General features: G+C 43.5%; 1 long non-coding RNA gene across 2 annotated transcripts in view; it reads left to right on the top strand.

Moving 5' to 3' along the window:
- Positions 1-27,413, top strand: part of LOC144821789 (uncharacterized) — a 118,425-nt gene that overhangs the window by 30,830 nt on the left and 60,182 nt on the right. For both annotated transcript variants that reach the window (XR_013608440.1, XR_013608439.1), the window contains exon 2: positions 23,344-23,498. This is a non-coding gene — a long non-coding RNA (uncharacterized LOC144821789). The remainder of the gene's footprint in view (positions 1-23,343; positions 23,499-27,413) is intronic.

Raw genomic sequence — 27,413 nt, 5'->3', positions numbered from 1 at the left:
CAGTGCTGCAAGACAAAGCAGAAGATTTTGATGCACGCTCAAAGCGCAATAATGTAAGAATTGTGGGCCTGCCCGAATCCACGGAAATAGTGAACATGGAACTGTACATAGAACAATTGCTAGTCACCATATTAAGCCGTCAGACATTCTCAACAGTATTCATCTTGGAGCAAGCTCACTGCTCTTTAGCTCCCAAACTGCCCCATGGAGCCCCACCTAGAACAGTGGTGGCAAGATTGCTGAACTACTGCGACAGGGAAGCGGTCCTCTGGAAGGCGAGGTAGCTAAGAGTCCTGCAGTATGAAGGTTCTGAGCTTGCCCTATTTCCTGATTTCACACCAATGGTTCAAGAGGCACGGAGGAAATTTGCACCTTCGAAAGGAAACTTTGCTAAATACCCTTCGAATACTCAATGCTATAACCTGCTAGATTGTGTGTCATGATGGACGGTATGACCAAAATATATCATGATCCACAGACACTCCAAAAAGAACTTAACAGGTGTAGTGTGGAGCAGAGGAAGAAAACAGCTCAGAAGACATCAGTAAGAGGATGCAATGCACAAGTGGACTCAGAATGAGTAAGGTGGTTAGAGAGGAAGGCCTCTAGAATAGACTGCAGTAACATATAAAGGCAATTATGAGGCTGTGGGGGGTGGGCAATAGCAACATAGTTCATGTGATATCATTGAACTGTATATAAAAAGGGGTAATGTGACACTGCATGCCAACAGGATTTGCCTGATGCAGAAGAGGATGCATGCTAGGGCTAATCACAGGAGACAGAAATAATGTTCAGTTAAACTGGATTGTGTGAGAAGTCGGGCGGAATAGGTCAAAGGGAGAAGTCTGGGAAACAGCTTCCACTGCCCTCTAGTGTACTCCACACTGGGTGTGAGAGGGTTAACTTTTTGAAGTACTGCCAATTCAAAGGGAATTGGCTATGGTTTGGGGGAGGGTTGTGGATGACAAGTTGTCAGGGAGCAAAATGTGTAATATTTACGTGTGTACATGCTATTCAGAAGGAAAGTTACAAACAGTGTATGTTAACTATCGGGACAGACAAGTAGATGATGGCTGACTGTAACAGAACCACTCCCAGAAAGCAGGCTAAAGTCTTGACCTGGAATGTCAGAGATCCTAACTACCATAGAAACATTTGTAAAGTTGATGCATATTTAGAGAGACATAGCATAGATGTGGCTATACTGCAGGAAACACATCTTCCACAGGGAATAAATGTGCTCTCCTCAGAAGACTGAGGGGGACATGTATAGCCTCAGAGTTCACATCCCACACAAGAGGGGTATTGGTGTGGGTGGCTAAAAAGTCTGGACTGAGATTGCAAGAAATAGAAAGTTATAGCGATGGTAGGTTTGTCAAAGCTACAGGCTATAAAGAGAATTTTGAAATCTTAGTGGTAGGAGTATATGGCCAACTCACGATGAACCCCAATTCTACTAGGCATTGCACGTGAAAATAGCATCATATTTGCCCATCTGCCAATTATGGGGTGGGGACTTTAATTGTATGCAGGACCCATACATAGACAGATCCAAAGGGCCTCTTAGAAAACCCTCTAAGGCAGACAGAACAATAGCTGCAATAGCAGAAGCGGAAGATCTAGTGGATGCCTGGAGAACTAAAGCGCCCACAAGTTGCGGCTATACACATTGCTCCACAGCACATGACACCCACACCAGAACAGATTACTGGTTTACCTCATGTGTGATTATGTTCAGCGTAAGCGACTGCTCCCACATGGCACACACTTTCTCAGACCACTCCCCTGTATTGATCAACATAGCCATAAATGTCCTACAGCGGAGGGAATATACATGCCGATTCCCACAATACTCTTTGCTGGACTCAATTTTTCGCAAAGAGCTGGGGGACGCAATATCAATCAATTGTTTGCCACAAACATAAGTAGTGTGCCCAAGATGTGCACTATATGGGAGACATTCAAAGTCTATATTCGGTACATGACTATAGCGAAGCACGTTGGGGTTCTGAGGGCCATTCCGGCACAACTGCAGAAGACAGAAAAGGCCTTGGACGCATTGGATAAGAAGTTGCAAGGCGGGGGGAACAAAGTACTAGCACAAATACGCCAGCAGATAAATGAATAAAATGATCTTGCTGTTGCAGGTGTAACGCAGCCCGGTAAATAAACAATCGCATGTATATATGCCGAAGGGGAAAGACCTAGTGTGACTCGCGCCAAACTGAAATGCGATTATGCAGATGTGCACAGCTGATGGTGAACTAGTTGGGGGGACCCCTCAAATAGTCAAGGTGTTCAGAGATTATTATAGAACATTAGATGCTACGCACAACTCTGGGATAGAAGAACCGGATGAGGAATATCTAGCTCACATCACAATGCTATGGCTGAAAAATACAGATAGGGAAAGGTTAATGAAACCGCTCCACCTGACAGAAATAATAGCAGCACTGAAAGACATGCCAAACGATAGGGCACCGGGGACTGATGGCCTGACCGTGGCTTTTTATAAAGCGTACCCAGACAAATTCATCCCTCATTTGAAAAACCTATTTGGGGAAATGGCAAAAGATGGCTGCATGCCTCCAACTATGAGAGAGGCTATATTGATCACACTACTTAAGCCTGGAAAGCAACCAGACCACTGTGCCTCTTACAGGCCTCTGTCATAGCTCAATACAGAGCTAAACTGTATGCAAAGATCTTAGTGAATAGACTGGCCCCACTGTTCCCAAAATTGATCAGAGCCGAGCAGACTGGGTTTGTCATGGGCCGCTCTCTCAGATGTAATGTAAGTACTTTTTTTTATTCCAACGCCTGTATTGACATAAAGACATAGGCGGATGCATTATTATTATTATTACATTTCTTATATAGCGCCAGAATCGACCCCCGAAGGGGTATCTCCGCGCTTGCCTTGGGAACCCGTCCTGGTTTTTCCCTGTGAGATAGCCCCTGCAGGGCATCCCCAAGGTGAAAGCCAGGCATCCCGCCGCAGGGGGGCCGTTGTGGAGATTAAGCAAGCTTAATGCCCAGAGTTGCAGAGTGTGAACCCATGATTAGGTCAGGCACCGAAGCGAGAATTATCGAGTCCGTGGACATTTGAGCTCAACACCCTGCCGCGTCGGGAATCGAACCCTGGTCCTGGGTCTGACCTCTGCTTCAGGGTCTGCCTGCTCTAACCAGTGAGCCACACTTCTCCACATTATTCATAGATATAGAGAAGGCCTTTGACTCTGTAGAGTGGCGCTTTCTCTATGCAGTCCTTAATAGCGTGAGAGTGGGAGAAGTCTTCCTTAAACTCATACAGGTATTATACACAATTCCTATTGCTTGGGTCAGACTAAATGGAGTTCTTTCTTCAAGGGTTGAGATCACCAGAGGCACCATGCTGGGATGCCTGCTCTTGTCGATACGTTATGCCTTAGTGGCAGAGCCACTGATGTGAGCAATGTGGGAATACCACACCCACAGAGGGATAAGATCCCCACAGTATAATCTAGTAATAACTGCCTATGCAGACGACACATTGTTCTACGTAAGCAACCCAGACCAAAATTTGCATCCACTGTTAAAGAAAGTAAAGATATTTGGTCAACACTCTGGATTAAAGATGAATTGGCATGAATCAATGGTGTTATGTTATGTGATGTTAAATTGGCTCTTCTATAGCGCACGGCTACTCCTAGGAGTGTCCCGGCGCTTTGGCGAAGAGAGAGACAAGGAAAAGTTTACAGCATAACATTGCTCCAGGAAAGGACAGGATTTACCGGGAAAAAAGCCAGGTCTTTAGCTCCTTTCTGAAGGCTAACAAGTTGGTAGCCAATCTTAAAGATCGAGGGAGATCGTTCTAGCAACGCGGTGCAAGGTACCGAAAGGAGCGACCTCCGATTCGAGTACGCCTGATGGAAGGGACCACAGCTTTGGCCTCATAAGCAGACCTAAGCGTTCTTCTAGGGACATAGAAGGCGATCCGCTTACAAAGATAGTTTGGGCCAATTCGGTGAAGCGCCTTGAAAGCCAGAGTCAGAATCTTGAAAGTGACTCTCTTGGCGATCGGAAGCCAGTGGAGTTGTTCAAGAAGCTCCGAAGCCCGCGCCCTTCGCGGGAGTCCAAAGATGGCTCTAGCGGCCGAATTCTGCACCACCTGCAAGCGGGCCATCAAATATTTAGGGAGGCCCAGATAAAGAGCGTTCACGTAGTCAAGACGTGACCCTATCAGGGCCTGCACAGTGATTTTTTTGTGCTGGAGGGACAGTAAAGGGAGGAACTTCCTTAGCATTTTAAGGATGCCAAAACATTTCCCTGTCAGCCCGATGATCTGGGGTCTGAGGGAGAGGTCGACATCACACAGGAAGCCAAGATTTTTCGCCTTTACTGATGCAGTGTTGGGTGGAGACATGTCGCCAGGCCACCATGACTTCCAGCCCGGATCGGGCGGGCAGCCAAAGAAAAGCAACTCAGACTTGTCCGAGTTGCACTTCAAACTGTGACCCTGAAACCACTTAAAAACGGCTTCGAGGCATTCCTGAATCCGCCCGCTGTCGAAATTTTCCCCCCTGCCACATGAAAAAAGAAGCTGGGTATCATCCGCGTAGGATATGATCTGGGCACCAAAAGACTCCGCCACCGCCGCAAGAGGGGCCATATAGATATTAAAAAGGGTGGGGCTCAGGATAGAACCCTGAGGAACCCCCACATCAAGCGGCGGCATTTCGGCGGAGAACGGAGGTGCCCAGACCACTTGCCGGCGGTTGGTCAGAAAGGACTTAAACCAGTTCCACACCGCCCCACGAAAGCCTATCTCCCAGAGTCTTGCAAGGAGACCTGCATGGGGCACGGTGTCGAACGCCGCCGACAAGTCCAGCATGACCAAGATGGCTTTTCCCCCTCCATCCAATATCTCACGAATGGCATCAGTGATTTCAAGAAGAGCCGTTTCCGTGCTAAAATTAGCACGGAAGCCCGACTGCGAGTCGTGCAGGATGTTATTGCTCTCTATAAAGGTGGAAATAGAGAGGTGCACGTGCTTCTCAATCACTTTAGCCAGCGAGGGGAGGAGGGAGATTGGTCTGTAGTTTACATGTGCAAGAGGGTCTAAAGATGGTTTCTTCAACAGCGGGAGGATAAGGGCGTGCTTCCATGCATTTGGTACCTCTCCAGAGATCAGGGAGGCATTAAGCAAGGGATTAAGCAGAGTATTAACTGCCGATGCAATTTTCCCCAAACACTTGGCAGGGCAGGGATCAAGCGGCGAGCCCGATTTAAGCCGAGAGAGCAGATTTAAAGAAGAAGCATGAGAGATAGAAGGGAAGTCCCAAAGCAGAGGGCCAGCATCCTGGCCTGCTGAAAACAAAGATGCTGGAAGGTCGGCCCCAGGGGAAAGCCCCGATGCCGAAAAAGAGCCTAGGATGAGTTTGATTTTATTGGTGAAAAATTCACCAAGTTGCCTGATCCAGGCTGCGGTGTGAGCATGTTTAGGTGTGCAGGATACAGGTGACACAAATTCCCGAACAACTTTAAAGATTTCCTTGCTCACGCATTCAGCAGCATCAATTCTGTTCTCTAAATACACCTTTTTTGCCTCAAAGATGTGCTTATGATAGAGACAAATAAGCTCCTTGTATTTGCTCTTGTCTTCCAAGTCATATCTCCGTCTCCAGTCCCTTTCTGCCCTCTTGCAGTCTTGGCGCATCCTGGCCAAGAGTGGAGTAAACCAGGGGGCCGATACCTGTCTACCCGCAACGTTACTAGGCTTCCCAGGGGCCAACTCCTCCAGTCTGGTAGAAAGCCATTTCTGAAACAATTCCAGATCCTGTTCCAGATGGCCTGTGAGCTGACAGGGGTACCGACCCAGAGCATCTGCTAGCATGTCCGCAGTGACTCGATAAAAAGGTCGGGACACTCTTGTTGCGTCTCTCACTCCTCTCGCGCCCGACGTGACTGCAGCCAAGATGCAAAATTTGATCAGATAGTGGTCGGTCCATAAGACTGGCATAGGAGGAGATGCCTGTATAATCCTAGTGGAAAAAATCTGATCCAACACATGGCCTTTGTCATGAGTAGCATTGACAACATAGGGAGTCATCCCAAATGGACACACGATGTCAGAGAGTTTGATGGTGTCGGGGTCTGAAGGCTTATCCATGTGTAGATTGAAATCTCCCAGAAGGATGCAGTGCTCCGATCTAAGACACGGCACTGCGAGAGCGGTCTGCAGATCATCAAAAAAGGTGCCCAGCGAGCCAGGAGCCCTATAGATGATAATCCCTGAGCAGGTTTGGCGGGGAGACAGTTTAAGAATGAACCCCAAGGCCTCACTGCCAGCAATGTTTTCCACTGCAAAAGTCGTGCAGGGGATACTGTTGTCCACTATTATTGCCACTCCACCACCTCTGCCGTTATCTCTATCCCTCCTAACGATGGTATAATTTGGGGGGATAGCAGCGGCAATATCGGGGGCGGAGCATTCGCTCAACCACGTCTCAGTGAGAAACAGACACGAGATTTTAGAGTCGGTAAGCAAATTCCAGATGTCTGTGGAATGCTTGCTGAGTGATCTGGTATTAAGCAGACAACAGGGGTACTGGAGGGAATTATGTCCAGGAGCACACTCTTCCTTAGGGAACAACTTCCATCCACAGGCCGAGCAGCCCTTCCTGAGCAAGCGACCGCCCGGGAAAACATGGTGTTCCCTTTTACCCTGCTAACCACGCAGGTTAGCACAGAGTATCCTGTAGAATGGACCACTGAAGCGGTGCTATATTTGGGGATATAGCTACACACAGATCATAACATAATAATTCATGAAAATAATGGCCACATAACTCAGGAGCTAAAAGAGTCCATTGACAAATGGATAATGCTCCTGTTGTCCCTTCTGGGTCATATTGCTATAATGAAAATTATTGTATTCCCTCATTTTCTGTTTTTGTTTGCAAACATACCTATGGTACTGACCAAATAATTTTTCCAAAGCATTGGAACTCAAATAATAAGATTGGCCTGGGCCGGGAAAAACCTGAGAGTCAAGTGGGAAACTCTCACCAAATCATAAGCTGAGGGGGGACTAAATGCTCCTTATTTGGGAAGATACTACTGAGCAGCTCCGGTGCATGACCACTACTGGATACACAGACCCAGAGATCTGCCTCACTTACATATTCAAAGAAATGCAGTAGCACTTAGCCCGCTATTGAGAATGCTTATGGAGGGAGCAAAGGGCACCCCGCACATAATAGACCTGACAGCCTGCACTAGGACGCAAACACAAAAGGTGGCTAAGTCACAACAGATAGAACTCATGTACACACCTAAATGGCCTGTGGAATGGTGTGGCTGGATGCCAATGGGAGAAGAAAAGGTGATTAAGCAAACTCTAAACAAATAAAAACTTGAACACATAGGGGATCTATTCCATGAGGAGGTGATGAAGAAATGGGAGCAAGTACTGGCTCAAGCCCCCAAACTAATACTCTAGATGCATATAATTACCATAGGCTGCGCCAGGCTATGCGTGTGTTGCTGGGAGAAGCGCTGGCAGAACCCCTGGAGTGGAAGACACTAACTTACTTACTGCAAACCACTACCCCGCAAAGGGGGGTCATGGCACTCTATGCACTAAGTAGAGCGTCCCTGGTCACCCCCTATCAAAAACACAGATAGAATGGCATGTGGATCGGGGGTTGAAATCACCAAAGCACAGTGGGCTAGATGCTATGCTAACACAAAGACTATATCACAAAACTGGAGACACAAACTTATGTACTTCAAATATTTACAGAGAGTATATTACACGCCTGCCAGATTATATAAATAAGGCCTGTTAGAGAACGATAGATGCCAGAGGAATAAGACGGCGAATGTAGGATTCATACACTTAGCATGGGAATGCCCAAGGACACGAGAATTCTGGAAAGCTGTTTATAACACACTAATGCAAATGCTTGCACTCCCAATTCCAAAGACACTGCTGATAACAATACCAGGGTATGATAAAGATATACCGATATGCAGATTGGCAGTTATATGCCTTCTACTGGCGAAACTGAGAATTACCACGAGATGGATTCATGGCCCATTGCCAAGGTGACTGACTGGCTTGCCGACGTAGCATACTGTTCTAAGCACACAGATAATTACTATGCCCTCATGTCTGAAAAGAGCAGGCCTAAGGAACTATAGGGCCCATATAGGGAAGACATGATTAAAAAGGCAGAGGACGAAAAGGGTGCATAAAGTTTTTTTTTTAAGTCTCAGGTAAAAAAACACTGTTGCACATTATTAGTTATATTGAGAAATATTCTCATGGGCAGTGGATTCAGAAAGTTAAGAAACTTCATGTATGTGGTTAGGCCTCTATTAATTTGAGCTAATATAAAACAATATATATATCATTCAACATACATTCATAGAACTATAAAGACGTCATGGTTCTAGTTTAACTCTGATGCACTTGAAATCATTTAGTATGGTTACAAATAACATGTGTCACTATGTTACACTGTACCATCATGTATATATATTTTAAAACATATATTCAGATTTTTGTTTTAGGTATATAACATTAGCACACATGTGAAATACAGTCTCTGAAGGTTTTACGTATGCATTGTTAATTAGGAACGTGTAACACCTCCTTTTCTTTTTTCATTTCAATGCACACTATAGTCACACAAAAGATGGATTTTAATAAAAGTCAACATCATAATCAGAATTAATCACAAAATATGATTCATTCTTATTAGTAATGCATGTACAAAAATTAGAATAAATATGATTAGGGGTAAACTCCATAATGTGAGAGTTCACCTTTTGCACATTTCTAACACATTTCTAACACAATTTAAATTAAATATTATACTTTGTCAATTAATAAATTGTAGTCTATATTATATACATAAGTGATATAATCTAAGCTATGTTCTTGCTGCATATTTTTACGATATAGTAAGTAAAATTCTCTTGTTTTCTTGAACATGTAGTTGATGCACATTTATCAATTTTCTCACAGAAATGTTGAAATTAGTTTCTGATGTCATAGAAAGTTTCAATAAAATTCATGCTCCCACACTGCTAATTCGGCATCACACATAGAAAGAGAAAAATGTCTCTTAGGACGGTTTCAGTGCAGAAAAACGAATAGTCCTATTTTGACTATTAATATCCACCCCCTGACACAATAGGCATCTTTTAAGCAAATACAGTCCTAAAACTATTTAATCACATTTGCTCATTGTAATTGTTGTGCCACTTATGTTTTTGTATTGACTATTAATGGCAACAGAATAAATAACCACTCACATTGACTCATAGGCTTACTACTTTGTTACTGCGCCTCCTTCTTTCATCCATTTCTTTCAATTTTGTTTCTTTGTTTCTTTCATTTGTTCTTTGTTTTGCACTTAATGTTTAACTAAACTTCACCCATAGACTTGATAGATCACTTTTTATTAAAGTAAAGCTGCTTCATTAAGTAATGTCAATAGCAGAGAAAAATATCAATAACAAGAAATGTGTGAACTGTTAAAATAAAGCCAACAAAATTAGAAGCAAGAAAAAGCTGTTTACCAATTTTAAAACATTCTTGGGGAAGAAAAAATAAAGGAAAGGAAGGGGAAAAATAAAAAAAGAAGACCAATCCAGCAATATTGTAAAATATCACATGAAAAAATAAACTTGATATATAAATGAAAGCCCAAACAATTACTATTAAGATAAACACATTGCAGAGAAACAAATTACTTATGACAGTTTAAAATGTTCAGTCAGATGCAACACAAGTAAGAAATTTAGGAGAAGCAGTATCTAGAAAAAAAGTCAGAGGTAACCAATATAAATCTCTATAAATAGATGGGCAGTACAAAGAAGTAAAAGCAGAGTGTAATCTATGATAATGTCGGACATTATACTATCAAGTTTTGTAAGAATTATTTGATGAGCATTTCCAATTGATGGAGATTTGTTGAAAAGCTAGGGATAAAATAAGCTTTAGCCATCATAAATTATTAAAGAATGAATGTATATCTCCAGATAGACCACCTAAAAAAGTGTCAGGGAAGTTAACAGGTATAGTAAGGTAAATATTGAGGTAAGCTGAGACCATACCTTCACCCAAAAAGAAGCTGTAAGTGGACACTGAAATAAAAAGTGCATAAGATCACCATTGTGATGATCACAGGACCAACATTCTGAAGAAGAGTACATGGAGAATTCTGCTATTGTGGAAGGGATACAATACAATCTATGATAGAGAAAAAACAAAGAGTTAGAAGTAGAAGCTGATCTGGATGTTTTGCACACCTTATCCCATATCTTATTAAAAAAAAGCCATAGTCCAAGTACATCCCAAATCTGTTTCCCATTGAGTCTCTATCTTAGTGTGTATTCTTATGGAGGAAGTTAAGTGAAGAAGTCTATAAATATGTGAAGCTTTAGAGATCGAAGTGAGAATCGAACAAAGAGGGGACTGGGGCAATAGAGATGAGGAAGTGTATGGTGAGGTATGAAGAACATCAAGAAGAGCATTTATGAGTAGATATTCATACAAGAATGAACGAGGGCATTTAAACCGCATTGAAATTGTAAGAAGGGAAGGGGATCATCATAAGAGAATAACTCTTTGATCAATATTATATCTTTTTGTCTCAAGGAGTCCCAAAATATAGATTTTTTGTTCATAGTGATACAATTATTATATCAAGGAGGAGAGTATCAGAAAGATTCCCGAGTTACAATCTGTGATTGATAAAAAGGTTTTAAGGTGGAACAAGTATGCTTAAGAGAGGGGAAGCTATGATAGAGGTATTAGTGCAGAATGATAAGATTTCTCTAGGTAGAAAAGGAGCAAGAAGAAAGCATTCAATCCCAACAATAAACGGGTAAACGAAGTTCATGACAAATATAATCACTTAGAAGACTGTCGTAGACAAAAAAAGGTTAATAATATAATATGAAATCTGGAAAATGAACTCCACCCTCAAATTTTGTTTTTCAGAAGTAAGTTAGATCATTTCTAGTTTTTTATATTTATCCAAAGACATTTTTACACTTTTCAATCCAATTTTTTTAAGCCATATTAAATTATGGGAGAGATCATAGTTTTAATAGAGTCCATACGACCCCACCAGGTAAGATGATGAGAAGCGTTTGTCAACTTTATCTAAATAATCATTGATATTTGCCAAGACTCACTCTTTAATTGAAGTAGCAAAGCAGATACCTTAATATTTCATCTTAGAAGTATTCCAATCAAAACCTATGGCAATAAAAGGTTTTCTAAAAGAAATCTTAGTAAGTGGTAACATTTCTGTTTTATCAGTATTAATATTATAGATGAGATAGAATAGAAGTTAGAAATGTATGAAGTAGTGCAGAAACAATTTGCTTAGCAGTATAGATGAGTAGAAGAATATCATAAGCAAAAGGTGTAAATGATTATTGCCATACCAAACTTCATTCATTTCTATACTATTTCGAAAACAGGAAACAAAAGGTTGCAGGACCAATATGAACGAAAGTGGGGATGATGGACAACCTTGACGGAGCCCACAATTTAATGGAAAAAACTAGATATTTTCCCATTAACATTCAATAAAAATGATTTGAAATAAAGTAATCAAATTAATGAAATAAAATGGGGACCCAAACCCCAGGGATTTATGTTAGAAGGACCAATCAAAATGATCAAATGCTTTCCCTGCATCTATAGAAATTGCTGCCAGAGGATATGAGAGAGAGGGAGCCTTGCTTAAAACAATAAAAAAAAGTCTAGAATTATCTGATGTAAATCTACCTTTATTAAAAGCTGATTGTTCCTTTCCAATCATGGAAGGTATAAAGGATTCAGGACATAAAGCTAATAATTTGGCAAATATTTTATAATCCACATTAACTAACAAGATTGGCCTTGAGTTCTTACAAAGAACAGTGTCTTTGCCCTCTTTATGAATGAGGCATATGATGGACTCCTGAAAGGGGCCCCCAGCGGAAGCAGAATTAGAGAAACATTGAAATAGATGTAATCATTTATGGTTGAATTCTTTTTTGAACAAAGCAGGAAGCGAGTTTGCATGTAACGGGCCGCAGAAAGCTCACCATGAATACTAATCAGTGCATCATTATTATAAAAATCAGCAATGAACAGAGGCGGTCCCACCCACCACCCCGAGAAACGGAAAGGGACGAAAAGAAGAAAACACAAAAAGAACCACCCTCCAACGGTCTATTCTGGCAATATGGTGCTGCGCCAAGAGGGGTATCGGTCCTAAAGGCTAGTCACCCTTTGCAGAGGACTGTGGCGCACTTAGGCGTAGAAGGCGTAAGTATCTCGGGCAGGACAGCTCCCGGAATTCTTGTTCAAGCAGAGTGAGGAGTGGCTGCCATAGGTCGCTGAAGGAGGAGCCTTTCCCGGCCAGGGTAAGAGAGATCTTTTCCATGCCTAATACGTGCCATAATCATTGATACCACCCTGTGTGTGCAGGTATACAGGGGGTTCTCCAGTTAATTAATAGGTTCTGGACCGCTGTGCCCAGTGCTATGGCTATCAAGGGGTAGGTAAGCAGGTTTGGCAGCCCCAGCAAGACATATGCAGGAAGCCTAGGGATTTCAGTTTCAAGGTGTTTGTCCACGTCATCTAGAATGTGCGTCCAGTTAGTCCGGAGGTATTCGCACTCCCATAGCAGTGTGCCCCTATTCCCACAACCAAGCCAGCAGTAAGGGCTCTGCATCGCGTCAGCTTGGTGAAGTCTCTCCGGGGTGTAGTACCAGTGATAGAGTAACTTGGTGAGTATTTCAGTGAGACCTACATGTGTCGCTGTATGGCGCTCTCAATAGCATGCACCCTCCCATTCCTTGGGGTTAAGATCACGTCCGAGGTCCCTCACGCAGCAGATCTGAAATCAACTTCTTGTCCAATGACCGCGTGAAAGCCAACGTTCATAGGGTGTGAGAAGCCTAGTCGCCTGTGAGCGATTGCCAGGATGCATAGCCCAGTGTTGCACCTGTAAGTAGTGCATGCATTCGGATTCTGGGAGGCCATAATCAGCCCGAAGCTGCGAAAAGGGGATAATGTCACCTTTGGCGAATAAGAGGTCTAATGTGCGACGTCCGGCCTCTTGCCACAATCGAAAGGACTGTGTGCCCATCCCTGGGCTAAAGTCAGGATTGTCCAAAATTGATGTGAGTGGAGAAGGGAAAGTTGTGAGGTCATGGCGTATGTTAGTCTGATCCCAGACGGTGAGGATTGTGCACGTCACCTGTGAAGCGTATAAGTTGAGGATGCAACAGGGTTTCAAGAGGAAGGGAATTTTCATGAGCGACGTACCCGCGACAGCACAATCTTGAAAGAGCCAGTGTTTCTTGGATTCAGCCTGGCTCCATTCGATCAAATTTTGGAGCTGCGCGGCATTATAATAGAGCGTGAGATCCGGAATCCCAAGTCCCCCTTCGTGAGGTGGGAGAAAACTAACCATCCATTTTAGTCGTGGCTTGCGCCCCTGCCAGATGAAAAGAGAGAGTTCTTACTGCACCATATGTAGCCATACAGTTGGGGGCAGCAAGGGGAGCATCTGAAACAGATAGAGAATTTTGGGGAGGATCATCATTTTGATAGATGCGACACTCCCAGCCATGAATTTTGGTAGTGTTTCCACCTACGTAGCTCAGTGTGGATGTGTGTGTGGAGAAGGGAGTAGTTAGATGTCCTCATGGCCTGCAAGGTTGAGGCCAAATGGATACCCAGATAGGGGACAATTTCATCAGACCACTGCAGGGGATGACAAGCCTGTTGGTCCGCCCGCTCTTAAGACGACAGGGAAAGATTCTTTGCTATGGATGTGGTCAGGTGAACCTTAAATCCAGAGGCGCTGGCGAAAGTGTCCAAAAAGGTTCCCAATGCCCTCCCAAGGTTTGCTAGAGTGACTAGCACATTCTCTGCATAAAGGCCTATGGTGTGTGTGCCCTCTGAAGCAGATGCCCATGATCTGAAGGTGGTCCCTGACCCTCTGCACCATAGGCAACGTGTAGAGAGCAAAAAGCAGGGGCGACAGGGGGCACCCCTGCCTCATGCCTCTATTAACCCCTTCGACGCTCATGACGAGCTCAGCTCGTCATGGAGTTTCTATTCATTTCAATGGAAAATACATGGACTCCTTGAACATGCCATAGCATCCAAGTGGTTAATAGGGAATGGGGTGGACGTGTGCCCGTTGATTCATGCTCTGGTAGTGTAGCAGTTAAAAATGAGCATCCGCATCTTTTACCCCAGGCCAATGTGGACCAGTGCCTGCTCGAGATAGGGCCAATGGACTCGATCAAAGGCCGTCTCCGCATTGATTGTGAGGAGCATATAGTTCCCGGGTATACGGGAGGCCTTTTCTATGAGGTGCGTGATACTTTTAGTGTTGTCACTCATTTGCCGCTGCAGTATAAATCCGGCCTGATCAGCGTCCACAAGCCCCTGCATATAAGGGGGCGAGCTGGCTGGTTAATATGCTGGGATACATCTTCAGATCTCTGTTCAAAAGCAAGATAGGCCGATATGACCCACAATATGACTTGTCTTTCCCTGGCTTAGGGATGACAGCTATCGCTACTTCCAACATATAGGAGGGGATCGCCCCGCGTGCTGCAAAGGAATTGAATAGCCGAGTGAGCAAGGGGGTGAGCGTTGTACAAAACTGCTTATAAAAGCCGTGGTGTACCCATCGGGACCGGGTGACTTGCCCAGTTTCAAATGAGTAATAGCTGTGATGACTTACTGGTCTGATCTCCCTCTCTATATGTGCTGCTTGATCTGGTGTCAGGGTGGGGAGACGAACCGGGATAAGTCTGCATCTATATCTGCTCCCTCCAGAGGCTGTTCATCGTAAAGTTGAGCGCAGAAGTTGTGAAAGTTGCGAAAGATCTCTGCAATAGTGGCGTCATCTGAGCATCTGAGCATGGCACTCCTACACTGTCCCTAATCTCCTGAACATCCTTGCGCAATCGAACCTCCCGGAGCTTATTCGCGAGTAGTCAACCGCATTTGTCCCCGCTGGTGTAAAAGGTATGCCGTAATGGCATTGCAGCGTATTCTGCCTCGTTCCGATCAATAGCAGTCAGCTGTGCCTGAGCAGCCATATGAGGGTTGCCCCGGTACGCTGGTGCATCTGCTCCAGTATCCTCACCCTCTGTGTCAGTTCCTCCATCTTTGCTTTACGGTCCGCGTTGTCTGCGGAGGAAATGGCAATGACTTCTCCCCTGATGACCATCTTAAGGGCTTCCCATCGTGTAGAGAGAGCAATATCTGTACTATCATTGTGTGAGAGGTAATCCTCTAGTGTATCCTGGTAACTGTGTCTGGCCTGTGCAATAGAGCACCGAGAAAGCGCCATTGTCTGGCCGGACGTCGGATCTGTGGAAGAGCCAATGTGGCCTCCACTGGGGCATGATCGGACAGGGCCTCCACCAATATGTCAGCCGAGAGCGTGACATCGCAAAGAGACTTTGAACCCAGAAAATAATCTAGCCTAGCATAAGTTTTGTTGGCGTTAGAATAATATGAGAATTCTTGTGACCAAGAGTGTTGGTGTCTCCATATGTTTGTGAGACCTAAGTCGTAGTCTGATGGGCCTTGTGGGTGAAATGGCGTCAACCTGGCTCGTGCACTGTGCCGACCTGTCTAAATCATTGTCAAACACCAAATTGAGAACCTACCCTATCAATACGTGATGTTCTTGAGTTGCCATGGTATCAGTAAGAGCTTCATGCAAAAATTGTTCCTGACCCTCGTTAGGGTCATAGCTAGATCCACGAATTGAGTGTGGCCCCCTACAGTAAATTGATAAGTGAGAAGTCTATCTTTGATCTCAACCCAGACTAGAATTGCCACCCCAGCTGTCTTGGTTGGATTGGAGGAGAAGAATTGGGTCGGGAAGGCCCGGGACCTAAGTCTGTGGCAGTCCTTAGGGAGGAGGTGTGTCTCTTGAAGGAGGCAAATATCTGCCCATGTGCTCTCTAGATAGGAAAGAAGTGCCCTGTGTTACATTAAGAGTGAGAATCTCAACAGAAGATGCCGGCATCTAATACCTAAAGATGGGTTGATGCCAAATATGAGCATTGGGACGAACAAGACCCCTCAGCGCAAAAGTAAGAAAATCATAGCACCCCATGGACCCAGAAATAAAGGACAGCAAAAAAAGATGAGTATAAGAAAAGATAGAGCAAAGACCTGGAGAAAGTGGAAAGCACAACAGGTACCAAAAATAGTCTTGAGTTCAATCATTAGTCCGTCATCCAAGGATGAAAAGAGAAAGAGTCTTTGGGGTTGTAAAGTGGCCGATGGAAGCCTCAATCCCATCAACCCCCGGAGCATCAATAGAAAGATACGTCATAATAGCCAGACTCAATCACATTGTTGATGCCTTGGCCAAGGCTCCTGGTAAAGCTTCAAGGGCGGCCTTTTGCTCCTTCTTGACCACCAGCGAATCCGGTCGCTCAGAGCAGCATTGTCTGCGCTGCTGTCTCCATTTCAGTCGGCTGTCGCTGGAACCTTGGTCCGAGCGCTCACCCTTGTCAGTGTCTCCCAGGAGAGGTATCCCCAACAGCTTGCTTGCTTCAGACAGAGAACAGATTTGGAACAACTTTCCGTAATGCTGGAATACGAGGCAAACAAGTCCCCCTAGGAATAGGAGATGTTTTGTTGGCACAGGGCCTCCGTGATGGGCCGAAGGTCCTACATTTCTGGAGCGTAATAGCAGCAAGGTCTTGGTAGAGGACCGGTGACTGGTTGAGGAATGTGATCAATTAAAGCAATCTAGCTTGACGTAGGATTTTTTCCTTGGTGTGAAAGTCCTGGATGCAGACCAAGATGTCTGCCGGGGGCGTTGTCCCTGTGCACTTCGTCCAGCTTAAGGTCAAAGTCCTGTGGGTTGCCCAAGATATGATTGAAGAGTTCACACACGTATCCAAAGATGCCACCAGCCTCTTCATTGGTGCTCACTCTGCGAATTCGAATATTGTGGCGGCAGGAGTGATTCTCAAGGTCCTCCAGGTGAGATTGAACGGCAACCTGCTGCTCATGTATTCAGAGCACTTTGTGTTGCATGGCTTCCAATTCGGTCTCCCAGGCATCGCTTTTGTCTTTTAGGGATGCCACTCTCTCCCCTATATCATCCACATCTTTGCAGATGTTTTTGATCCCCGCCGTGAGATTGAGCTTCACTGTCTGGAGGTCATCCCGCAGGGCAGTGAACAGGGATTCCCCGGCACCTCTGTAGTGGTGGCCATCTGTGCTGCCCCATCTGATCGGCCAGGATCCGCTGGCCCCCTACTCTGTGCTCGGGCAAAGTGATCCTTGGGCGATTTCTCTCTTGTGGCCGATTTGTCTTTCCTGCCCTGAGTGGATGTCATACTCAGCTCTCACCACTGAACTGGGCAGGCTGTGCTGGAAGTGACTACGGCTCAGTGTCCTCCGATACAACGATCTTCGCCTCGCGACTCCAGGCCCATGTGTATGCTTGCCCACTCTACACCACTCCCTGCATGTGATAGTACAGGGTATTTGCCAGTGATCTACAGGGCCCCCTCTGGTGTGTAGGGCTGTCCCCGTCCTCCAGGCCCTCAGTTGCCAACAATGTGGTGAAATAAACGTCCAGCGGCAACGGAGGGGAAAATGCAGCAGCCCCCGCATGTATAGGACCCTCCGGCTCAAGAGCGAGGTAGGATCGAGGGGGGCAAGGTAGATACACACCGGAGTGCGGCAGTAGTTTACAAGGGCAGGGCATCCTCAAAAGTGTGACACCAGTCTCTATGGGCCCGACGTTAGGAGCCGGCGGTGGCCCACCATCAATGCCCAGTAGCCACTCGCTCCACGAAGCCCGACAGCGGAGGCCCGCTCAGTGATGACCCAATGAGGGCTCTGGCAGAGTATCACTCGGCAGGCGCAAAGTGGGACGTTCTTTATGTAGGACCACCGTGAGGTTCAATGCGGTCCAGACATCCCTGAGGGCTCCGGGGAGCGAAGGCCACAGCGAGGGAGGGAAATGTGGTAGGACTCACCATGGCAGGTCCCCCGTCTGCTTCTTTAAGCCAAAGGCCGAGATGCTTCCCGATGGCTCGCTTTACGTACCGTCAGCCTCACGCACACACGACGATTGTCATAGACTCCGGCCACAAACTGGCAGTGCCACCGCCGCTCCGCACAAGATGGCGCCCGCAGTTCTACCGCCCATCACCGCCACCATTATTCGCCAGTCCCAAGCGTTTTTTTCAAGTCAGGCTCATGACTCTGGTTGGGCTGCAGCACTTCACGGCCAGGTGCTTAAGACTCCGACCCCAGTGGCCGCTGCACTGCCATCTTCAGCAGCGCGCTATCACTCCATCACTGTGACACGGCCCAGACCAAAAGCCAGAAGTACGGCCACAGAAGCCCCGGGAGTCACAGGTAGCGAGCCGCTGAGTATGCCAGAACTGCCTTCGGGGCGTTTCAGAGCCCAGGCTAGTGCTAGGCATTAGAGGGCGAAGGAGAGAAGGCAGAGCAGGTCTTAGCTCTCCGCCATCTTGGCCAAGCCCCCAGATGTAATCATTCAGTGAGAAAGATTTGAATGCGAAGCCATCAGACCCAGGGGATTTGCCCTTCTTAAGAAATTGAAGAACTTGAAGTATCTCTGGCATGGCTATTCCATCCTCTAAAGGAGACATAAATCACACTGATCACTGAGAGGGTTTTTGGTTTCTTTCAAGTAAGCATCAATCCGAGAAGACAGGGGTGGAGACTCAAATGTATAGAGAGAATGGTAATATTTAACGAATTCTGTAACAATCTCACTGTCTTTAAAAACAGGAGTTCCTTTGTTAGTATTTTTTGAGTCTACTGTTTGACCCTGCTTATGGATCTTCAAATAAATAGCTAGAAGTTATCCCATTTTATTATTCCCACCACAGTAACGAGCACTGCTGCAAAGTTGACTAGAGGAGGCTTTGTCAATGGAGATTTTTTTAAATGAAGTTTTGCACAAATAAGTTCTTGCAAATTTGGTGTGGTAGCTGAGGAATAGTATTGATGTTCTAGGCGTTTGTTGTCTAATAAAAGGGTCTGATGCTATTTTGTCTAGGATTTCTTTTTTTTAAACAAAATCAATAATGTGTCCACGAGCAGAAGCTTTAACAGTATCCCAAAGCAATTAAGGAGGGAGGAAAGAGTCAGCTTGAGAAATAATAAAGTCTTCGAAAAAAGCAGAATAAGATGAGGAAAAAGCAGGATAAAGTAAAAGAGAGTTATTAGATTGCCATCTATTAGATTTGGGATGGAAGGTAGCAATTCAAAGTCTGTAATGACAGGGGCATGATCGTAGATCACAAGGGTTTCAATAGAAGAACTAATGAGATTTTGGGAAAGTAATTTAGAAACCAAAATATGGTCAGGTATGGATGGAGAACCATGGAGTGCAGAGAAAAATGATAACTCCCTACTGGAGGGATGACAAATTCTCCATGAAATAACCAAAAGACGCTGGGTAATAAAAGAGTGAAATTGCTGGGGCATCCTATGAGTTAAATATTTAATTGAACATTGAGGGTCAATAAAGGGGTGCACTACTTGATTACAAAAGCCTTGCAAAATGAAAAAGTCATCAGCATATTATACACACTTTTTAGAGATAGTAGGCCACAATTAATTAACAAATTAAGTGGGACCATAAATATTACAAATAGTTAAGGGGATATCATTGACTGTTAACTTGACAAAAAGCTACCTGCCCTCAGATTCTTTGGAAATAGCTATCAATTTTAGTTTCTTATGACAAAGGAGAATAACATAATGTTTCTTACTCAAAGAAGGAGAAACAAAAATGGAACTCACCCAACCCTATTTAGGTTTTAAAGCTACAAGGTTCAGAGTCTCCTGAAGAAGAACAAGGTCAGGAGAGTATTTAGCCAAATGAGCCAAAATACTCTGCCTCTTTAATGGATTAATAAACCCTTTGATATTCCATTAGATAACTCTGAATGGTAAAACAAGAAATAATATATACAGATAAAAGGTCTTCTCAGAGAACACATTTAATAATAACAGAAAAAATGAGTAAGAAAGAAAGAAAAGAAAAAGAAACTGGATTGGAAGAGAAAAGGGAAGGAAAAGGAAGAAGGCCAGAAAATAAGAGACAGCACATGTCAAGCACTGACAACTGTAAAACATACCTGGTGAGGATGCAACACGAGGGAAGGGTCGCTGACAGCAAACGGTAAAGACTGTACAGCAAGGGAGTACACATCCGCGGAAAAATGAAACAAAAACAAAGTGAGGAAAGGAGAAATAACACCATGAAACTTGTAAAAAAGCAAGAGATTCGTCAATAGGTTAATAAAACTTAGATGAGCACAAAAAATTAGCTTGAGACTGTGATTGAAAAAATAAGCAAAGATTTAAAAGATTATGCAAAGTTCAACAGAAAACATCAAATACAGTCAGCTTCACGTAGAAGCAGAAGTCTCCATGAAACTGGAAGAATGACAACTAAGAAACTCTTGAAGATCTGCAGGAGATGAGAAAGAAGATGTTTTATTCTGAAACAGGGGGGGGGAACAGACCAAAGCGGGCACCTAAAGAGCATAAATGTGGCCAGAAATGTAGGAACTTTTACCAACTGGTCACTGTAGCTTTTAATACATTCTGTGTTATGAAGATACTACTCCTTTGCCATGAAATTTGCTTTTTCAACTTTGCTGCATTAGGGACTTTCAGTAAGTCAGTAAATTTCAGGAAGAAGATAATAACTCCTCTGGGATTAAGTGAAGCCGAGGAAGATTGAGAACGTTCACCAAGATCATGATCTCTCTGAATATTTAATTTCGTGGAAGAAGGTTAACCCACCAGCTGAGGTAAGAAAGAAGTGAAAAAGGACACAGGATCAATTCCATCCGGACCTTCTTGAAGATCATAATGGTGCAGGGTATTTCACCTATTTTGATTTTCTAAATCTTCAGAATGAGCTTTCAACAACGCCACATCCTTTTCCAAAGCTGACATTTTTGTCATCTCATCTTGCATATCAATTATGTGTTGCTCAAGCACTGAAACTCTGTTCTCCATTTGAAACCATTTAACATCAAGATTCTGAATGCGCATGTTGGTTTCTTCCACAAATTGATGTAGCACGTGTATTTATACAAGCGCAAGATCACGAGAGATAGGGGAAGAGGGCTTAACAGGAGAAGGCGAGTCCTGCTTGGCTCTCTTGTTTGTGGACGTTGAAGCAGATTGCCCAGTCTTAGTTGAGGACAAGGATGAAGACGGCATATTTATCTTAGATGAAGAGTTTCTCATAGAACAATTGTTGGTTTTTAAGAATAATGGCAGTTTCTGCAAGGTGGTGGCTGTTTGATGAGGATACGCCTTCATACACTCCAAAAAAAATGAAGCAGGCAGAGCAATATCAGTAGTGAGCCATGATAAAAGCCAGCTAAATCCTTTCAGTAGAGCTGGACGGAACGTTGCAGAAAAAGAGGGGAAAAAGAAAAGCACCTCAGCTTGAAGAACAAATGCATGCAGCATCAGATAACAGCAGCAACGCCAAAACATGCACTCAAATAGTGAAGAACCATCAAAGATAAAAAGTAAGTCAGTAAAAGCATGGAAAAGTCTAAGTCCTCTCTCAGCTATTTTTTTAATAAGATAAAGTGAAATGGATTATGTAATGTTCCCATAAGTCAATGTCACTTGCGGAGGAGCTAGAAATTGCTGTAGAAAGTCATTTAGAGATGAGGATATTTGATAGACCACTACCTCTTTCTCATCACACCAATGCAATTTAAATTAAACCAGAAATATGTTGTTTTTTGAAGAAATCAATGTGTTTGTCAATAATTCAATGAGTTGTTCTCCAATGCTCATGTTCTCTCCTAGGTGACAAAAGATCATAGACATTTTAAAGGAGTTGATATTCTTAGGTTGTATTTCTTCCAGAAAGACATTGTAATGGTATGAGGGGAAATTGTTTTTTTCAGGTTCTTGAATACAATTTGTTCTTTACGACTCAACAACATGCCACCACCCATTTTATCTATTTTACCCATGCCTATGGTTTAAAAGTTAATTATATGAGCAAGTCCCTTGCTGGCTGAGTAGCCTCATTTCACCATTGTTCAGTTCGTAAAAAAAAGGTTGGTTTATATCTCTTAATCAAGTTTGCAATATCGAGGTGATGTTGGGTACTGACATGCAGCTGTGTAAAATACATTAAAGGGGCTTTGATTGGGTACATTCATGGTGATGGAAGCGGTCTCTTTTTCAATGACCGTACAAGTGGTTGCCTTTTCTTTGGGAATTAGTAATTGTTGTCTTTGTGTTCATGATGGTTGGAATGTTCGAACTTGTAGAACTATTGTCTAATTTAAGGAGTTCCACAACGATTCTGTCTCAAGCGTCGAGGAGGATCTTCTGATTGAGGTTCTCAGCTATTTTACTGTCGGAGTCATCTTTGTTCCATCATGGTTAACTGTGCATCATTGATGTTTATGTGTGTCTAAAAAAAGAAAGAATAGAAAAGTGACTTCATGCATTGTAGGTTGGTACTTAATTGTTAAAATCTAAGTAGGTTAGTACATGGCCCGACTTTTTGCCACCTTTTGCAAGAATGTATCAAGAATAGGATTGTATTCATATATCTTTTTTATCTGCAGAATTATGGGGCATATTATCAAGAACAGGGGATAACATTATTGCCGCTTTATCGGCAGGAAACTGCCGCTAAAGTGGCGATAATGGCCTTGATCATATGTCCTTGTGAATTTCCATAGCAGCCCAGGTTCTGGTGTTAACCTGGGCTGCTATGGTAATTCACAAGGGCATATTATCAAGGCCATTATCGCCGCTTTAGCAGCAGTTTCCTGCCGATAAAGCAGAGATAATTTTATCACCTGTTCTTGATAATATGCCCCTATCTTCCTTATCCCAACAGGATGAACACATTCAGGTTGATGATAATTTACACTTCACTACATTTAGTGGGTTGGATGAAATCTTCTTCTCCCCTCAGCTAATTGTCTGCAGGGAGCTCAATTGCTAAGCCATACTTTCCGGTGGCAAATGTCTTGCTGTCAATCTGTGATCACCACTTATTGAGATTGTTGGGAAACATTACCTGCTATCCTTTTTTTCATTAGAGATTTCATTAGCCTGCCATATGTTCTGATGATGGTTATTTTTCCACTTGATAGCCACTGTTCTTGAACTTTTTTAAGCTAAATGTTTTTGAGCTGGTTCGGCAGAGTCCCTGAGATTAATAATGAGACCATTAGATCTGATTGTTGTTTTGTTCTAGTGATTGACATGCATATCTTTGTCTTTCTTGACAGTTAGAAATGATTCAAAGTGTACGTTGTCAGCTGAACCTGGATTCCTCATTTTATCATTGTTATAGATGGAGATGGAGATTTTGGCTTTAATCAAGAGAGAAGGATCGATGTATAACTTATACCCACATATAATTTTATTGAATCAGGATTATGGGGTAAGAAATCATACTAATTATCAGAATGATTGATGAAATATAGAAGGTCATGTTTTATGCTCCTTTCCATAAGAAAATGTGTTTCTCAAAAACTAGTATCCAGATAATTTGATAACAGGTAAAATGTAATGGCAGAGAAAACAATCCCAATGTTTGATTTAAATATATCCTGAAGTACCACGGTCAAGAGTTTGGAATTTTAAATACCACAACTTTTCCATCTTGTAATTTAGTCCATCCCATGCATGACTGCAATTCCATATTTAACATCACTGACCTCATTTAAAGTTTATTAAAGTTTGGCAGACCAAAGAGGAATCAATTTGACTGTTGTGCTTTTATCTGGTTCTAGGGCATTTGTAATAATAAATAAGCACTGTAAGATTAAGATTAAGCCTGCGCCACATTTAGTAACTACATAAAACTAATACAGAACTTTCAAGAGGTGTAAGAAATAATATATTGCCCTATTTGCATAGAGGGATATAAGCGATTTTCCAATACCCTTGACTGCGATTTGAGATTTATGGCTTCAGTGACGAACTCCCAATTCACTTGCAATCTCTCCTATGCGCACAAGATTCCAAGTTTAGTAGTAACTACTCACACATGCAGCTTTTCCCAGACATTCTTCAGCAAAAAAAACCAGACGAAACATTATGTGTGAAAAATTGTTAGACAATAGGCAAGGCCGATTGGTCTGGAAAACATGAGTAAACCTACAAGTTTAAATTACTAACATGTGTAACTTACCTATGAGAATAGCCCCATCAGTACATACATGCTGTGCAAGCATCAAAATAAAACACACAAAAGACAAATTGCAGCTATTCCTCCCTTCACCTTTTGTGTGTTTCATGTCCTGCCCTAATAGGCAAGGTGTGCCCAGCAGTGGGTTCCATGTTAACTGTGTCACTTGAACCAAGCTGTACCCGCGGATAAGCCCATAACTAGGGGAAAACTGGTCCTGGGTTGCTTTTGTTCTGGTTCAGGGAAAACGGGCTTGGCAATTCAGGCTGTGATGTTCCTATGAGTAGCAGGGTCAAGGTTGATTTGAATCGAGCTGGTCCAAAAAGGTGACATGGAGAGTTAAAGAACGATGGGTTGGGATGCTACCCGAGAGATTGCCATTGGATAGAAAATTGCAAACATTTCGCCATCACTTATCGTGTGTTTCATGTACCGCACTAAGGGCCTGATTAAGATGTTGGTCAGAAAGCAATCCGATCAACTCCACGTCAGAATCAATTCTGGGACGACTCGCGTTCGGCGAGTCCAACCGATCGATTATGATGGTTCCGTAACAACATTCAGAAAGTCTCCCATTGACTTCAATGGAAGTCTGAGAGTCTGTGTTTCAACCAACAACACAGACTCCCATAGAAAAACGGGGTGGTTGTGGAAAATTTGCACACTTTTTTAGACACCCCATGGTGCCTGCCACACTGTGCATGGTTTTAAAAAGGGTCCCTTGGGTACCCCCATGGACCTCAGCCAGAGGACACAGGGAGAAGGGGGGGGGGGGGCTGCTGTGTGCCTCCAAACTCAGTTTACAACAGCCGTTCCATGTCTGACAGACTGATTCGCAAAGGCTGTCGGAATTCAGCATCGTAATATGTCGGTCGGAAACGCGGTACGTTGAATTTCCAAATGCCGATCGTAACTGAATCAGAGTGAACTAACGGTTACCTTTCCATCGTAAACAGTGAAGGGGAAATGTTTCTGAGTCAGTCGGAAACATAGGTTCCAACACGGTTTAGAAGAATCCAACTGCCGTGTAGAGCCTTTCCGACCGACATCATAATGTGGCCCACAGTAGCATGGCTATGCCCAGGCATGGGTTCCATGCTCACTCTGTCACTGGAACTAAGCTGTACCCGGCTTACAAGCCTATAACTGTGGTGATAAAAGCCCTGGGATACTTGTTTTCTGGTTTAGGGAGACTTGGCTTGGCAGATCGGCTGGACTGTTCCCATGAGCAGTAGGGTCAAGGCTGAGTTACCAGTGGGTGGGTCCAAACTGAAGGGGCATGAAGAGCAAAGGAATGATGGGTTGGGATGCTACCCCAAGTAATTGCTAGTGGTTAGACACATCGCAAGCATTCCTCCCATCACCTTTAGTAAGTTGTAGGCATCAAAATACTCATGTAATCTCCATATTTCACAAGTAATATGTGTCAGGTTGAAATTATTGCACTGATACATTTTAAAACCAGGGGAATTAGATTCTAATGCGTGTGATAAATTCTGAATCCCCCAACAGGCCTCTCGAAATGAGGCTGCAAATATTTTTTAAGTCTACCCAATGCTCTAGAGGTAGATGCAATATATGGAACTGTAGGGATTTACAGAAATTACTACAATTCAATGGCTACATTAATTGTGAACGTGTCGCATTTTCCACATAATCTCTCATCTGCAGCATGATTTGCAGATTTTAACGAAAAAAATTATTCTAGCTCAAACACATTAATAGTTTATTAAAAAACATAGAGACATTTGTTGCTGTGCAGTGGGAGGCCCTTCACAAAGATTGACTACTCACCTCTCTGTTACCTTTCAGTGTATTTGGGTTTTAAACTCGGTGTGCCGAGACAATGTTTATATGTGAAAAAAATAAAGTAATACTAACACACAATGTGCCACGCTTACCTGCATATTGTGTAGAGCACTACCTGGCAACATATTCACACTTTAAATCATGCAGGGTTTTCCCTTATAGTTTACAACCCACTTCCCGATTTTCGATTAATCCTTTGCTGATTTGCCTCTTTAAAGCAAAAGAGCATTGGAACGTGACGTCATGCAACTTTATGATAACAAGTAACAAAAACCCATGCGGTGAGATTTGAAAACTTGAACAAGGCCAGGTAGCTTCCTAATTTGCCGCAAATTCTTGAAGCTGCAACTGAGAATGTAACATTTCCGCCGCCTTAAAAACAATCATAGAGGAACAGATACCATAGTCTCCTCCTACATTATGCACCTCTTGATCAAGTCTGCAGAGCAACTTTGCAAATGTTTACCTTTTCGAATGTTTTGCTACATACTGCGCTCAAACGTCTGCGCCAGTTTCTGAGAGTAGTCTAATTGGACATATTGGAACATATATTGATTTGCTCAACTTTCTGAAATGTAATGCGCCATCCGAAGCACTCTTCGCCGACTTCTGATCGTTGTCTTAAAAGAAAAAGAGAGCTTTTTAGGAAACAACTGCCCTTCGTGTGTTGTGTTTCTGAAAATATCTTTAAAGTGGGCTCTATTTTGTTAGATAACAGCGCACCACCGAGCTCCGAAAAGGATCAATAGCAGTGCTATTTTAAAGTTTGAACTCTCTCACCTCTCGTTAAAATCCATATCAGTGCTCGCTTTCCCCATGACCATGGCGCAGTTTGAAATAGGACCAACCAACAACGGATATCTAATAGAACCGTTCATTTCAGATTGAGGGCAGCATTTGGAATTGTTTTGCTCTTGCTTAATTTATTAGACTGCCACTAAAGTACTCTATTGAGAGCACTTCAGTACTTTTACCAAGTATGCAACAAAGAACATGTGTAAGGATTCACATTACAAAGTAAAGTAAAATATCAACAATCAGTACCGATAAAAAACAGCATTTTTGCTTGTGGTCTTAGTGGTTCTTTTAAGTAAAGTAGTTTGCAGGACTGAGGTGTGTTGAATTTCTGTAGATATATATTTGAGACAATCTTAAAAGCAGTGAGGTGGTGTATTATAGCCTGAGTTATAGGCCTGAACCCAGGCAAGGGTCTACAACGTAAGGAGAGGGCCCATATCAACTGGCAGGGCTGTTCTAGGATTCTTGGGGCCCTGTGCAGGAAGGGAATGTGCAAGGCCTCTCAAACTTGCATATACGTGACACATTCAGGACTGTTTGCATATCTCTCTCAGCCAC

This window comes from Lissotriton helveticus, chromosome 2_2 (genome assembly GCF_964261635.1).
Source record: "Lissotriton helveticus chromosome 2_2, aLisHel1.1, whole genome shotgun sequence".
Taxonomy (NCBI): Eukaryota; Metazoa; Chordata; class Amphibia; order Caudata; family Salamandridae; genus Lissotriton; species Lissotriton helveticus.
This window is presented reverse-complemented; position numbering and strand designations above follow the sequence as displayed.